The 15,943-nt window shown below is 47.6% G+C and overlaps 1 pseudogene; it reads left to right on the top strand.

Annotated features, from left to right (window-relative positions):
* The first annotated feature begins 19 nt into the window (after positions 1 to 19).
* LOC129006312 (alpha-actinin-4-like) lies at positions 20 to 15,943 on the top strand (annotated as a pseudogene).

The raw sequence follows: 15,943 nt of genomic DNA, 5'->3' as shown, positions 1-15,943 counted from the left end.
CACTAGGCACCGCCGCGGGATGCCAACCAATCCCCGCCAGCAGAGGGTGGGAAGGTGGAGTTTCATAGGCCAGGGGCGGAACACCCAACTGGTGGGGAAAGGAAGGGGTCCCGCAGATCTCCAAACCGTGGGGGTGGGGCAGCTGTGGGAGCTGGCGGGGCTTCTGCGAGAGGGGGATGAGCTGGCATCGGTGGCCCAGAGCTCTAAACCTTAGCTCCTCATTCCTGAGAAGCAGGCAGGCAAGGTGGGCTTGGCTTAAGGAGGGGCGACCCTCGGGGAGGCGGCAACACTTGCAGCCTCTGAGCTAGTCTGGAAGCTCTCTTGTTCCCAGGACTTGCGGGGTTTTTGAAGCTTTATGTCCTGACCCCAAGCTCTGGGGAGCTCTCCTATCTCCCTGCCCTAGGTCTGTTCCTGTGTCTGAGGCTCCCGGTGTCTCCTGGCTCATCCCTCCCCTTTCTCTTCCCGCCCTCATCACACACACACACACACACACAGCGGCAGGAAGGAGGGGCCGAACCCGATCCCGGGAGCTGCTCGGGAAAGGAGAGCAAAGTGAGGGACGGGGTCCCGCCCTACCAGCGCGCTTCCGAGGCTGGGAAACCATGTGGACGCTGGGATGGGGGCGGTGGTGGTTTTGCGTGAACGATCGGTTCTTCAGGTTCTTGCTCCTGCTGTCAAGATACAAGCAGCACACCTCACAACCACCCCTGTCCTCAGTCTGCTCAGAGTCGGGGGTTCCCCTCTTTGATCACCCCACTCCGCCCACCCCAGGGGACTGGTGAACAGCACAGCGGCCAGGAATCGGAGGCATCTGCGAGAGAGGCGGAGCAATCCTGGCAGAGTTCAGCCGGCGCTGAAGAAGCCGTAAGAAAACGTGGAACACGACCTCTGTCTAGTGAAGGTCATTTATGTGCAAGCTGAGGGTTTAACACTTTGGTGGTGGGAAGGGCTGGGGCCCTCCAGGACGAGGGAGGCGGCTACTGAGCGCCACCATCTGGGCTGAACTTGAGGGGAGAAAGCTCCACCCACCTCGTGGCTTTTCCGAGCTCTTTTCTTGGGGGACCCACCCCCTCTCTATTTGGAAGAGAATATAGCCTAAGAAGCCTCGAGAGTGAGTGTGAGTCCTGTGACTACTCGGACCCCGCGGTCTGAGTGTCTGTGCTTTTGCATATATGTATCCCTCACCCCTCCACCCAGCCCTCACTGGGCGGATGCCCTGGTGAACCACGCTGTCTCTGCCAGAGTCCATACCTCTTTGAACACCGAGTGTAAGGAGGATTCCTGGCATCGTAGATCACTGGCCATTTACAACCCGCTTTCATGTGCCATTTCTGCGTGTGTGCGTGTGTATGTGTGCGAGTAAATGCACACGTGCCCACTCAGACATACTTGCTGGACAGTAGCAATAGGAGGAGTAGGTGGGAGGAATTGGCTTCTTTACCTGCAGAAAGAAAGGTCATCAGGAGAGGCTGTGGCTTGGACACCACAGGAGACAAGCCCGCTGAGGAAGCAGAAGGAGGTGTGGCATCCCTCCAGTCCTTGGATGCAGGCGGGACTTCTAAAACCAGACCTACCTGAGGAAGGGTTCTCACACTGCCACCTCCTTTCCATCTTCATTCTCCTCACGCTCGATTTCTCCCCTCCCCCTGCCTCCAGCTCTGGGAGATGGTATTTTTAGAAGCTGCTTAGAGACCCAGGACTCCTTTCATTTCAAAATGAGTCCTTACTCCACCACCCCCACTCCTCTTTAAAACCGGGTTCCATCCCCTTAGCAGGCTCTAAGGCACCAATCACGGCTTCTTACTGAAGCTCCAGGGACTTCAGCCCAGAGATTCTGACCCTAGGTGCTAAAACAAAATACAGACTTCCTCTGAACCTGACAAGGATCTTTCAGAAACCAAACAGATGGGGGAAATTATCTGGGGAAATCTACATAGGATGCTCTGGCAAACACCTGACTGTTGGAGTCTGGTTTCTACCCTCTTCCACCACACACACCTTCAGGCATCTGGGGGAAATTTCCAGACGGAGACCCTAGGAATAGGGGAAGAGAAGAGGAAAAAAAAGGAGTGAAATAATCCTTCCCTTTCTTCCTCTGAGCAATTCATTTACAATAAAACCAGAACGGAGAAGCCCCAGTGAATGCAGATATATGCAAATCAGCTGTATGTTAATAAGAGTTGCTCTAAGGCGGACCCCACTCTAGCAGGCAGCTGCAGAACAGACAGCTCAGTAAAGAAATTCCAGAGGGCCTTAGAAGGAAACCAACCCATTGTTTATCTCGACCTTTAAGTGCTGGGGGCCAGTTAACTAATGGACGGGGTTAGCTTCCTCCCAGGAATAGCAATGGGGACTAGTGAAATTGGGGGTGGGGACAGAGAGGGGGTATCTGTCTGTGGCATTCAACCCTCAGCCCTCAGCAGCTTTGGGCTGCTTTCTGTCCATGGTGCTGAATCCAACAGAGTCTGGACATTCAGTTGGACCTGGGACTTCTCTGCTGCCATGTTCTGATCCTTGGCAGGATCATAAAGGGTAAGTAGTTTTGCTTCATAATCTTAAAGATTTTCTCTGCTTAATTTTCAAAATTAGTAAATTAAATGCTTTATATTTCCTTTACCTAAGAAAATACAGTGGTTGCATCTACTCCTCCAGCCTATAACCAAAATCCAGCAATTCATGTCTTCAGGAGATAAGCACCCTTCACTCCCTTGCAGAAGAGTGGAGGGGCCTGGAACCCACCCAGAAACATCTTGTTTTCTCTTTTGCTCCTCTCAGACCTCTACTGAAGCAGGCTGGAAGGGATACTCCTCTCTACTTATACCTCACTATCTTCTAGGATCGTGGGGAGGACACTTGATGAGGCTGAGCAACTTAAACACCCAAAATAATAAAAAGTGACCTTCCGGGGAGCAGATTTAATGTTACCACAACCTCCATCTCCAAGTTACTGAAAGTTACAAATCTAGGTGCTGAAGATTTGACCTCTTCCTTTTGCACAGATACAGAAAGTATGTTGAGCCTGACTGGACAGAGAAGGTTATCTCCTCCATAAAGAAGTTTAAGATTATGTCAGAGGAATCAGGGTCAAGTCCCACTCTCAGGAAGAAGGATGGAGAGAGGCAAAGAGCAGTGGGAGCTTTATTGTTCAAAGGGTCATCTTTTTTTTTTTTTTTTTTTTTTGAGACAGTGTCTTGCTCTGTTGCCCAGGCTGGAGTGCAGTGGCCTGATCTCAGTCCACTGCAACCTCTGCCTCCCAGGTTCAAGCGATTCTCCTGCCTCAGCCTCCCAAGTAGCTGGTAATACAAGTGCACACCACCACAGCTGGCTAATTTTGTATTTTTAGTAGAGACAGGGTTTCGCCATGTTGGCCAGGCTGGTCTCAAACTCCTTACCTCAAGTGATCCACCCAACTCAGCCTCGCAAAGTGCTGGGATTATAGGCATGAGCCACCACGCCTGGCCTAAACTGTATTTCTTAGATAAAGGAAGCACAAAGCATTTAATTTACTAATTTTGAAAATTCAGCAGAGAAAACCTTTAAGATTATGAAACACAACTACTTACCCTTTATGAGCCTTCACTTCTTTCTTTGTAAAATAGGAACAAAAACAGTTTTCAGAGTTATTGTGAGGTCAGAATATAATTTTTACATGTGACCCAGCTCTGTGCTTGGCACGTAGCTCTGGTATATATTATTATTCAACTCCATGGTTAATTAAGGTAAACAACAACAACAAACAAACAAACAAAAAACAGAAGAAAAAAGGAAAAGAAGTCTGGGCACGGTGGCTCACACCTGTAACCCCAGCACTTTGGGAGGCTGAGGCGAGTGGATCACCTGAGGTCAGGAGTTCGAGACCAGTCTGCCAACATGGTGAAACTTCATCTCTACTAAAAATACAAAATAGCTGGACATGGTGGTGTGCACCTGTAGTCTCAGCTACTTAGGAGGCCGAGACAGGAGAATTGCTTGAACTCGGGAGGCAGAGTTTGCAGTGAGCCGAGATCATGCCATTGCACTCCAGCCAGAGCAAACAAGAGAGAAACTCCGTAAAAAAAAAAAAAAAAAAAAAAAAAAAAAAAAAAAAAAAAAAAAAAGATAAAGGAAGATTAAGTGGTGAGGTAGGAAGAGAGAAAGATATATATATAATTAGAGAGAGAGAGTCATAGAGGAAAAGACAGAATGAGGGATAAAGAAAGAGGCAGCTGATTGAGATGAATGTGGCTAGGAAGCACAGGAGTCTGAAAGAAATGTGCTTGAAGAGACAGGAGTGTCATCAGGGCAGGCTGGCTGGCCAGCTGCCAAGTGGCATCAGAGGTGACTTTTACCTTGGTAAATTCATCATGGTCCAGGCTTATGAACTTGACTTTAACAGTATTAAGAGATAATCTATCTATTGGGGAATGGAAAGTAGATCCTACCAACCCAGCTCCTATCCTGCTATCTGAGCCAGAGAAGCAATGTATTAACTTATGATGAGAAATGGAACTGCCAAGGGGACCAGAATGCTCACAATGCCATGTCCAGCACATTCTTTCGCTGTAGGAAAATATGCATAGGAAGCCAATTTATGATGTGAAGACAGCTTTGAGAGTGGGACGGGAGGGAGGTGAATGGTTTAAATATTTGATGGCATCAGGCTCTAATAGCCTTGTGCCTCCAAATCCCCAGAAGGGATAAACCTGCTACTGGCACCTGAGTAACTGTGTAGGGGCCAGGGCTGGGATGGAATATACAAATATGTGCTTCTCTGACTCTCTCTGTCTCTCTCTTTCTCCCTAATACATATATACATACACACACACATACACACACACACACATATATACACACATACATATATTTATGTATGTATTAGAGACAAGCACTCTGTTGCCCAGGCAGGAGTGCAGTGGTGCAATCATAGCTTACTGCAGCCTCAACCTCCTGGGCTCAAGCAATCCTCCAACCTTCTGGGTAGCTAGGACTACAGGCACGCACCACCATGCTCATAATTCTTTTTATTTTCTCTTTTGTAGAGACAGGGTATCACTATGTTCCCCAGGCTGGTCTCAAAGTCTGGCCTAAAGTGATCCTCCTGCCTCGACCTCCCAAAGCATTGGAATTACAGGTGTGAACCACCATATCCAGCCTTCTGACTCTATATTTTTGTTCTAGCTCTAATTCTGAGCAGCCCATTTTTAGATTGAAGTTCTTTTAAATTTAAATCACCAAAGTAATATAAACTAATGAAAATTGTGTAAGCCAAAATATCCATCCTTTCCACTCCAGATAGTCCCCCTCTCAAATTTAAATTCTGCTAAAGATTGATATGTACAATTCCTGATATTTTCTACCCACACACACAATTTTACAGAAAATTAATACATCTATTAGTGTGGTAAACACTGTCGATTATTTACCCAATAGCTTTCTCCTTTCATATTTTATATTGCTGGCAGAGTCCCAGTTTTATTTGGATGTTCTTCTACTGTAGTTGTTTGCTAGTGAAAGATGATCCTCTCCCCAAGTTCAGGGATAAGTAAAGATTTCTGTTTGCTAATCATTCCCATCCCATTCCATGTAGCATGTGATTACAACCCTGGCCTTCTGAATTAAAAATTATAGAAAAGGTTTTCACTCCTAATAAACAGAGATGGATGACAGGCAGCATTCCACTTCTTCTCTGGATGTCATGTCTGCATTTGACACCTGGAGCTGCTGCAGCCATTATTACAACATCATGAAGGGGGATATCTCCACATTGGCAGTTAAGATTTTTCAGTTGTGTTTAACAGGAAACCAAATAAAACTGGTTTAAACAAAAATGAGATTGTATTGGTTGATATAATTGGATAGGAGTAGATCTGTGTAGAACAGTAAGATTTTGCATTGGAATAGTGGTAGAGTGCAAAATCACCAAACCCGGATACTCTAAAAAAGAATGCAATTGAAATCCTAGAACCGAAAAATATAATAATTGAATTTAACATAGTAGATGGAGCTGATAACAGGTTAGACACAGCTAATTCTAGGACTAATGATGTGGAATATAGTTTCAACATAAAATATCCAGTATCGGAAGAGAGAAAAGAATTGAAAATAGGCATGGTCAAAGACTTCATGTCTAACACACCAAAAGCAATGGCAACAAAAGCCAAAATTGACAAATGGGATCTAATTAAACTAAAGAGCTTCTGCATAGCAAAAGAAACTACCATCAGAGTGAATAGGCAACCTACAGAATGGGAGAAAATTTTTGCAATCTACTCATCTGACAAAGGGCTAATATCCAGAATCTACAATGAACTCAAACAAATTTACAAGAAAAAAACAAACAACCCCATCAACAAGTGGGCGAAGGATATGAACAGACACTTCTCAAAAGAAGACATTTATGCAGCCAAAAGATACATGAAAAAATGCTCATCATCACTGGCCATCAGAGAAATGCAAATCAAAACCACAATGAGATACCATCTCACATCGGTTAGAATGGCGATCATTAAAAAGTCAGGAAACAACAGGTGCTGGAGAGGATGTAGAGAAAATAGGAACACTTTTACACTGTTGGTGGGACTGTAAACTAGTTCAACCCTTGTGGAAGTCAGTGTGGCCATTCTTCAGGGATCTAGAACTAGAAATACCATTTGATCCAGCAATCCCATTACTGGGTATATACCCAAAGGATTATAAATCATGCTGCTATAAAGACACATGCACACGTATGTTTATTGTGGCACTACTCACAATAGCAAAGACTTGGAACCAACCCAAATGTCCAACAATGATAGACTGGATTAAGAAAATGTGGCACATATACACCATGGAATACTATGCAGCCACAAAAAATGATGAGTTCATGTCCTTTGTAGGGACACGGATGAAGCTGGAAACCATCATTCTCAGCAAACTATCGCAAGGACAAAAAACCAAACACCGCATGTTCTCACTTATAGGTGGGAATTGAACAATGAGAACACATGGACACAGGAAGGGGAACATCACACACTGGGGCCTGTTGTGGGGTGGGGGGAGGGGGGAGGGATAGCATTAGGAGATATACCTAATGTTAAATGACGAGTTAATGGGTGCAGCACACCAACATGGCACATGTATACATATGTAACTAACCTGCACATTGTGCACATGTACCCTAAAACTTAAAGTATAATAAAATATATATATATATAGGTAAGAAAGAAAGAGACATATGGGACATGGCAAAAAGGCCTAAATACATGGAATTAGAGTCCTAGAAAGAGAAGAAAGAGGAAATAGGAAAGAAGTACTATTTGAAAAGAGAGTAGTTGAAAATTTTCCAAAATTGATGAAAGATATCAAGACACATACTCAAGAAGCACTATCAATCCCAAGCAGGATAAATGCAAAGAAAACACTTTTTTTTTTTTTTTGAGACAGAGTCTCACTCTGTCACCCACGCTGGAGTGCAGCGGTGTGATGTCAGCTCACTGCAACCTCTGCCTCCCGAGTTTGAGCAATCCTCCTGCCTCAGCCTCCTGAGTAGCTGAGGCACGTCCCACCATGCCCGGCTAATTTTTGTATTTTTATTAGAGACAGGGTTTTGCCATGTTGGCCAGGCTGGTCTCAAACTCCCGACCTCAAGTGATCTGCCCACCTCGGCCTCCCAAAGTGCTGAGATTATAAGCATGAGCCACCACGCTTGGCTGAAAACTATATTTAAGCACTTCATAATAAAACTGCTGAAAACCAAAGACAAAGAAAAAACATTAAAAGCAATTAGAGAGAGAGAGACACATTACCTTCAGAGGAACAACATTAAGACTGACAATGGTGGAGTGTGGTAGCTTATGCCTGTAATACCAGCACTTTGGGAGGCCAAGGCAGGCGGATCACCTGAGGTCAGGAGTTCAAGACCAGCCTGGCCAACACGGTGAAACCCCATCTCTACTAAAAATACAAAAATTAGCTAGGCATGGTGGCACGCTCCCATAGTCCCAGCTATTTGGGAGGCTGAGGCAGGAGGATTGCTTGAATCCAGGAAGCGGAGGTTGCAGTGAGCCAAGATTGCACCACTGCACTCCAGCTTGGGCAATAAAGTGAGACTCTGTCTCAAAACAAACAAACAAACAAAACACACACACACACACATACACACACACACACGAACAACTTTGGCTAGGCATGGTTGCTCATGCCTGTAACCCCAGCACTTTGGAAGGCCAAGGCAGAAGGATCACTTGAGGCCAGGAGTTCAAGACCAGCCTAGGCCACACAGCGAGACCCCCTCTCTACAAAAAAAATACAAAAATTAGCCAGACATGATGGTGTGCACCTGTAGTCCCAGCTACTCAGGAAGTTGTAGTGGGGGATCACTTGACCCAGCAGGTTGAGGCTACAGTGAGCTAGGATCACACCACTGCACTCCAGCCTGGGCAACAGAACAAGACTGTCTCAATTTTTTGAAAAAAGGGCTGATGCCAAGCACAGTGGCTCATGCCTGTAATCTCAGCACTTTGGGAGGCTGAGACAGGAGGATCACTTGAGCCCAGCAGTTTGAGACCAGCCTGGGCAACGTGGTGAAATCCCATCTCCACTAAAAATAGAAAAATTATCCAGGCAGAGCGGCATGTCCCTGTTGTCCTAGCTACTCAGAAGGCTGAGGTGGGAGGAGAATCATTTGAGCCTGGGAGGTCAAGTCTGTAGTGAGCTGTGTTTATGCCACTGCACTCCAGACTGGGAGACGGAGCGAGACCTGTCTCAAAAATAAAATTTAAAAAAAAGACTGACAACTGACTCTTTCATAGAAATGATAAAATCCAGAAGATGATGGAATGGCATCTATAAAGTGCTAAAAGAAAATATCAATCTAAAATGCTATACTCAGTGAAAATATTATTCAAAAATGAAGGTAAAATAAATATGTTTTCCCACAGCCAAAATTCTTCACAGATCCACACTAAAGACATGTTAAACGGAATTTTTAAAAGAAACTCAAAAGGAATTACGAACATCCAGGAAAAAAATAAGGTCAAAAGAAAGTAAATATGTGGGTAAAAATAAACGAACAATAACTGTATAAAGTGATAATGTCATGTGAAGTTCTAAATGCACATAGAATTAAAACACATCACAAAAATAGCACAGAGTGTGGGAGCAGATAAATGGAGTTAAAGTATTTTAAGGTACTTGCATTGTCTATGAAGTGGTAAAAGAATTAATTTAGCTCTCCCTCTCCCTCTCCCTCTCCCCTCTTTCTTCAGTCTCCCTCTCCTTCTTTTTTCAGTCTCCCTCTGTTGCCAAAGCTGGACTGTACTGCTGTGATCTCAGCTCGCTGCAACCTCCCTGCCTCAGGCTCCTGTGATTCTCCTGCCTCGGCCTGCCGAGTGCCTGGGATTGCAGGCGCGCGCCGCCACGCCTGATTGGTCTTTGTATTTTTGGTGGAGACGGGGTTTCGCCGTGTTGACCGGGCTGGTATCCAGTTCCTGGCTTCGAGTGATCTGCCCGCCTCGGCCTCCCGAGGTGCTGGGATTGCAGACGGAGTCTCGCTCACTCAGTGCTCAATGGTGCTCAGGCTGGAGTGCAGTGGCGTGATCTCGGCTCGCTACAGCCTCCACCTCCCAGCCGCCTGCCTTGGCCTCCTAAAGTGCTAAGATTACAGCCTCTGCCCCGCCGCCACCCCGTCTAGGAAGTGAGGAGCGTCTCTGCCTGGCCGCCCATCGTCTGGGATGTGAGGAGCCCCTCTGCCCGGCCGCGCCCTATGGGAAGTGAGGAGCGCCTCGGCCCGGCCGCCCCGTCTGGGAGGTGAGGAGCGCCTCTGCCTGGCTGCCACCCCGTCTGGGAGGAAGTGAGGAGCGCCTCTGCCCGGCCGTCCCGTCTGGGAGGTGAGGAGAGCCTCTGCCCGGCCGCCCCGTCTGGGAAGTGAGGAGCGCCTCTGCCCGGCCGCCCGGCCTGGGAAGTGAGGAGCGCCTCTGCCCGGCCGCCCCGCCTGGGAAGTGAGGAGCGCCTCTGCCCGGCCGCCCCATCTGGGAAGTGAGGAGCGCCTCTGCCCGGCTGCCCCGTCTGAGAGGTGAGGAGCGCCTCTGCCTGGCTGCCACCCCGTCTGGGAGGTGAGGAGCGTCTCTGCCCGGCCGCCCCGTCTGGGAGGTGAGGAGCGCATCTGCCCGGCCACCCCGTCTGGGATGTGAGGAGCGCCTCTGCCCGGCCACCCCGTCTGGGAAGTGAGGAGCGCCTCTGCCCGGCAGCCCTGTCTGGGAAGTGAGGAGCGCCTCTGCCTGGCCGCCCTGTCTGGGAGGTGAGGAGCACCTCTGCCTGGCCACCCTGTCTGGGAGGTGTACCCAACAGCTCCGAAGAGACAGCGACCATCGGGAGCGGGCCATGAGGACGATGGCGGTTTTGTTGAAAAGAAGGGGGGGAAGTGTGGGGAAAGGAAGGGGAGATCAGATTGTTGCTTTGTCTGTGTAGAAAGAGGTGGGCATAGGAGACTCCATTTTGTTCTGACTAGGAGAAATTCTTCTGCCTTGGGATGCTGTTGATCTATGGCCTTTCCCCCAGCCCCGTACTCTCTGAAACATGTGCTGTGTCAACTCAGGGTTAAATGGATTAAGGGCGGTGCAAGATGTGCTTTGTTAAACAGATGCTTGAAGGCAGCATGCTCTTTAAGAGTCATCACCACTCCCTAATCTCAAGTACCCAGGGGCACAAACACTGCAGAAGGCCGCAGGGACCTCTGCCTAGGAAAACCAGAGACCTTTGTTCATGTGTTTATCTCCTGACCGTCTCTCCACTATCATCCTATGACCCTGCCATATCCCCCTCTCCGAGAAACACCCAAGAATGATCAATAAATACTTCATAAAAAAAGAATTAATTTATATTAAACTTTAGCAAGTCAAGGATGCATGCTGTAATTACCATGGTAATCATGGAAAAATAGTAACAAAAATATGTTACTAACAAGCTAATGTAGAAACATTTGGAATAATAAAAATAATCAAAAAAGATTTAGAAGAGAGGAAAAAAGGAACATCGAACATGTGGGGTAGATAGAATACAAATACTAGGATATCTTGAAACTCAGATGTATAAATAACTATTTTAAATATAAATGGACTAAACATCCTATTTTAAAACAAAGATTGGGCCAGGTGCTGTGGCTCATGCCTGTAATCCCAGCACTCTGGGAGGCTGAGGCAGGAGGGTCACTTGAGCCCAGGAGGTAGAGACCAGCCTGGACAATATGGTAAAACCCCATCTCTGTGAAAGAATACAAAAAGTAGCTGGGCATGGTGATGCACACCTGTGGCCCCAGCTACTTGAGAGGCTGAGGTGGGAAGATCACTTGAGCCTGGGAGGTTGAGGCTGCAGTGAGCCATGACTGTGACACTGCACTCCAGCCTGGGTGAGAGTGAGACCCTGTCTCAAAAACTAAAACCAAACAAAATAAAATAAAATAAAATAAAAACAAAGATAGTCAGATTGAGTTTCTAATTTACTTATTATTTTTATTTTTTAGTATTAAAAAAATTTCTTAGAGACAGGATCTTGTTCTGTTGCCCAGGCTGGAGTGCAATGGTGCAATCATAGTTCACTGCAGCCTCAACCTCCTGGGCTCAAGCAATTCTCCCACCTTAGCCTCTAAAATAGCTAGGACTACAGGCATGTGCCACTGCACCTGGCTAATTTTTTTTAAATTTTGTAGAGTCAGGGTCTTGCTATGTTGTCCAGGCTGCTCTCAAACTGCTGGCCTCAAGAAATCCTTCTGCCTCAGCCTCCCAAGGCACTAGGATTATAGAGGAGAACCACCATGGCCAGCCCAGATTGGATTTTTGTTTTGGGGGTTTCTTTTATTTTTATTTATTTTATTTATTTATTTTTTGAGACAAGGTCTCATTCTGTCACCCAGGCTGGAGTTCAGTGGCATGATCACAGCTCACTGCAACCTCTGCCTCCTGGACTTGAGTGAGCCTCACACCTCAATCTCCTAAGTAGCTGGGACTACAGGCAGATGCCATCATGCCCAGCTAATTTTAGTACTTTTCTTTTTTTGGTGGAGATGAGGTTTCACCATGTTGCGAAGGCTGGTCTTGAGCTCCTGAGCTCAAGTGATCCACTTGCCTCAGCCTCCCAAAGTGCTGGGATTATTGGCATGAGCCACCACACCTGGCCCAGATTGGGTTTTAAACAGCAACTTTATACTGCTTTAAAAAACTTCCACATAGCCGGGCACAGTGGCTCATGCCTGTAATCCCAGCACTTTGGGAAGCCAAGGTGGGCTGATCACCTGAGGTCGGGAGTTTAAGACCAGCTTGACCAACATGGAGAAACCCCGTCTCTACTAAAAATACAAAATTAGCCAAGCATGGTGGCGCATGCCTGTAATCCCAGCTACTCGGGAGGCTGAGGCAGAAGAATCGCTTGAGCCCGGGGGGCGGAGGTTGCGGTGAGCCGAGATCGCGCCATCCCACTCCAGCCTGGGCAACAAGAGCGAAACTCCATCTCAAAAAAAAAAAAAGAAAGAAAAGAAATTTCCACATAAGGATACAGATATGTTAAAGCAAAGGTTGTAAACAAACATACCAACAGGATAGTATGTGCAAACAGTACATAATACAAACAGTAACTAAAAGAAAATCAGTATCACTAAACTAACATTGTAATTTTTTTTTTTTTTTTTTAGATGAAGTCTTCCTAGTCTCTCAGGCCGGAGTGCAATGTTGCAACCTCAGTTCACTGCAACATCCGCCTCCCGGATTCAAGTGATTCTCCTGCCTCAGCCTCCCAAGTAGCTGGGATTACAGGCAAGTGCCATCACGCCTGGCTAATTTTGTATTTTTAGTAGAGATGGGGTTTCATCATGTTGGTCAGGCTGGTCTCGAACTCCTGACCTCAGGTTATCCACCCGCCTCAGCCTCCCAAAGTGTTGGGATTACAGGTATGAGCCACTGCACCTGGCATTTTTTTTTTTTTTTTTGAGACACAGTCTCACTCTGTCGCACAGACTGGAGTGCAATGGCCTGATCTCGGCTCACTGCAACCTCCACCTCCTGAGTTCAAGTGATTCTCCTGTCTCAGCCTCCCAAGTAACTGGGATTACAGGCATGTGCTATCACGCCTGGCTAATTTTTTGTCTTTTTAGTAGCAACTGCCACCAACCAGAACTGCAAAGTGTTGGCTGTCTACCAGGGGCATAAGCAGTTGATGGAAAATTACAAGAGGCTGGCCAGTGATCTCCTGGAGTGGATTCAGCAAAACAGCCCCTGGCTGGAGAACCCCATACCCCAAAAGACCTTCCAGGAGATGTAGCAGAAGTCTTTCGTGACGACTGGTGCATCCACAAGTTGTCCAAGGTGCAGGAGAGAGGCCAGCTGGAGGTCACCTTCAACACGCTGCAGACCAAGCTGCACCTAAGCAACCAGCCTGCCTTCATGGGCTCCGAGGGTAAGATGGTCTTGAACATCAACAACAGTGGGCAGCACCTGGAGCAGGCCAAGAAGTGACATGAGGAGTTGCTGCTGAATGATATTCACAGGCTGGAGCAGATCGACCACCTGGCACAGAAGTTCCAGCAGAAGACCTCCATCCATGAGGCCTGGACAGATGAGAAGGAAGCCAGGCTTAAGCAGCGGGACTATGAGACGGCCACCCTATCAGACATCAAAGCTCTTATCCACAACCATGAAGCCTTTGAGAGTGATCTGGCCACACACCAGGACTTTGTGGAGCTGATCAAGGCTGTGAGAGTGGAAAAAACTGAAACTATTTTTCCTCTGCTCTCACACAACCGAGAATGCTTCTGTGACCAAATGTGTGTGGGGTTTTCCCCACCCACAGAACAAGCAATCAAATCTGCAGCAGACACCAGCTGGTTGTCCTCCAGTTCAATTCAATTCTGACGTTATCTACCTGCAGATAGTGTCAGATCTCACAGGGTAAGGGCTCAGTCCTACAATACTGCCTCCACTTCAGATGCTAATCACAAGCCCAATTATTTTTGCCTGTGCTTCACACCAACTGGCTATAAATTGGGAATCCTGCTACCCCCTACTTGGGTTCCATTTATTTGCTAGAGCAGCTCACAGAACTCAGAAAAACACTTTACTTACATTGGCTTGTTTATTACACAGGATATTACAAAGGATACAGATGAAGAGACGCATAGGGCAAGGTGTGGGAAAGGGGACTTGGGACTTCTATGCCCTCTCTGGGGATGCCACTCTTCAGGAACCACCATGTGTTCAGCTCTCCAGAAGCTCTGTGAACCCTGTCTTTTCAGGGTTTTATGGAGGCTTCATTATATAGGCATGATTGATTAAATCACTGGCTATTGCTGATTAACTTAATCTTCAGCCCCTCTTCCCTCCTCAGGGGTTGGGCAGTGGGGCTGAAAGTCCCAACCCTCTACTTATGACTTGGTTTTTCTGGTGACCAGCCTCCATCCTGAAGCTCCCTAGGGGCTGCCAGCCATCTGTCAACTCATCAGCATACAAAAAGACATTGTTTTGGAAATTCTAATTATTTTTTAGTCATTGTATGCCAGGAAGCAGGATCAAAGACCAAATACATATTTCACAATATCATAGAGGACATTGCCCAGGAACTCAACGAGCTGGATTACTGTGGCTCCCACAGCTGTCAATGCCCAGTGCCAGAAGATTCACGAGCAGTGGGAAACCCTGTACTCTCTGACCTACAGTCACAGGGAAGCCCTGGAGAAAATGAAGAAGCAGCTGGAGGCCACTGATCATCTGTACCTGGAGTATGCCAAGTGGGCAGCGCCTTCTACAACTGGATGGAAAGTGCCGTGGAGGAGCTCTAGGACATGTTCCTCATCTACAATACCGAGAAGATTGAGGGTCTGATCTCAGCCCACAGCCAAAAGTTGACCCTGCCAGATACTGATAGGGAGAAACAGGCTATCCTGGCCACCCACAAGGAAGCCCAGAGGATCACAGGGAGCAAACATACCAAGCTGTCAGGCAGCAACCCCTACACCACTGTCACCTTCCCCGACCAACCCAGATCATCCACTCCCGGTGGGCAAAGGTGCAGCAGTTGGTGCCAAAGCAGGATTATGCGCTTCTGGAGGAGCAGAGCAAGCAATAGTCCAACGAGCACCTCCACCACCAGTTCTCCAGCCAGGCCAATGTCATGGGGCCCTGGATCCAGACCAAGACAGAAGAAAGTGGGTACAGCTCCATCAAAATGAAGGGGACCCCAGAGGACCAGCTAAACCCGAAGCAATATGAGCAAAGCATCATGGACCACAAGCTGAACCTGGACCTGTTGACGCAGAGCACCAGCTCCTCCAGGAGGTCTTCATCTTCAACAACAAGCATATCAGCTACATGGTGGAACACATCCGCATGGCTGGGAGCAGCTGCTCACCACTATTGGCTGCACCATCAGTGAGGTCAAGAAGCAGATCCTCACCTGCAATACCCAGGGCATTGGCCAGGAGCAGATGCAAGAGTTTCAGGTGTCCTTCAGCCACACTGACAAGAGCCATGGCAGGGTGCTGGGGCTGAAGGAGTTCAAGGCCTGCTTCATCAGCTTGGGCTACAATGTGGAGAATAACAGCAGAGCAATGCTGAATTCAACTGCATCGGGAGTGTGGTTGACCCCAACCATAGCAGCCTTGTGGTCTCCCAAGGCTTCATCAACTTCAGGTCTTGGGAGACAACCGATGTAGACACAGCCAGGTCGTTACCTCCTTCAAGGTCATGGCAGGAGGAGCCAAGGAGCTACAGGCCGAGGAGCTACAGGGAGAGGTGTCTCTGACCAGGTCAAGTACTGCATTGCCCACCTGGCCCCACAACAGGTCCCCCGTGCCATGCCTGGTGCCCTTGTCTACAAATCCTTCTCTATAGCTCCATACAACAAGAATGACTATGAGGCTCCTGGTGAGACTCAGATCAAACACCCTTCCTCATGGCCTCTGGTAGGGGCTGGGAGAGCCCTTTGCCCCCTTCCCATGGTGTAG

The sequence above is a fragment of the Pongo pygmaeus genome, chromosome 1 (assembly GCF_028885625.2).
Source record: "Pongo pygmaeus isolate AG05252 chromosome 1, NHGRI_mPonPyg2-v2.0_pri, whole genome shotgun sequence".
Lineage (NCBI taxonomy): Eukaryota > Metazoa > Chordata > Mammalia > Primates > Hominidae > Pongo > Pongo pygmaeus.
Note: the sequence above shows the minus strand (reverse complement) of the source record. Positions and strands in the feature narration are given on the sequence as shown.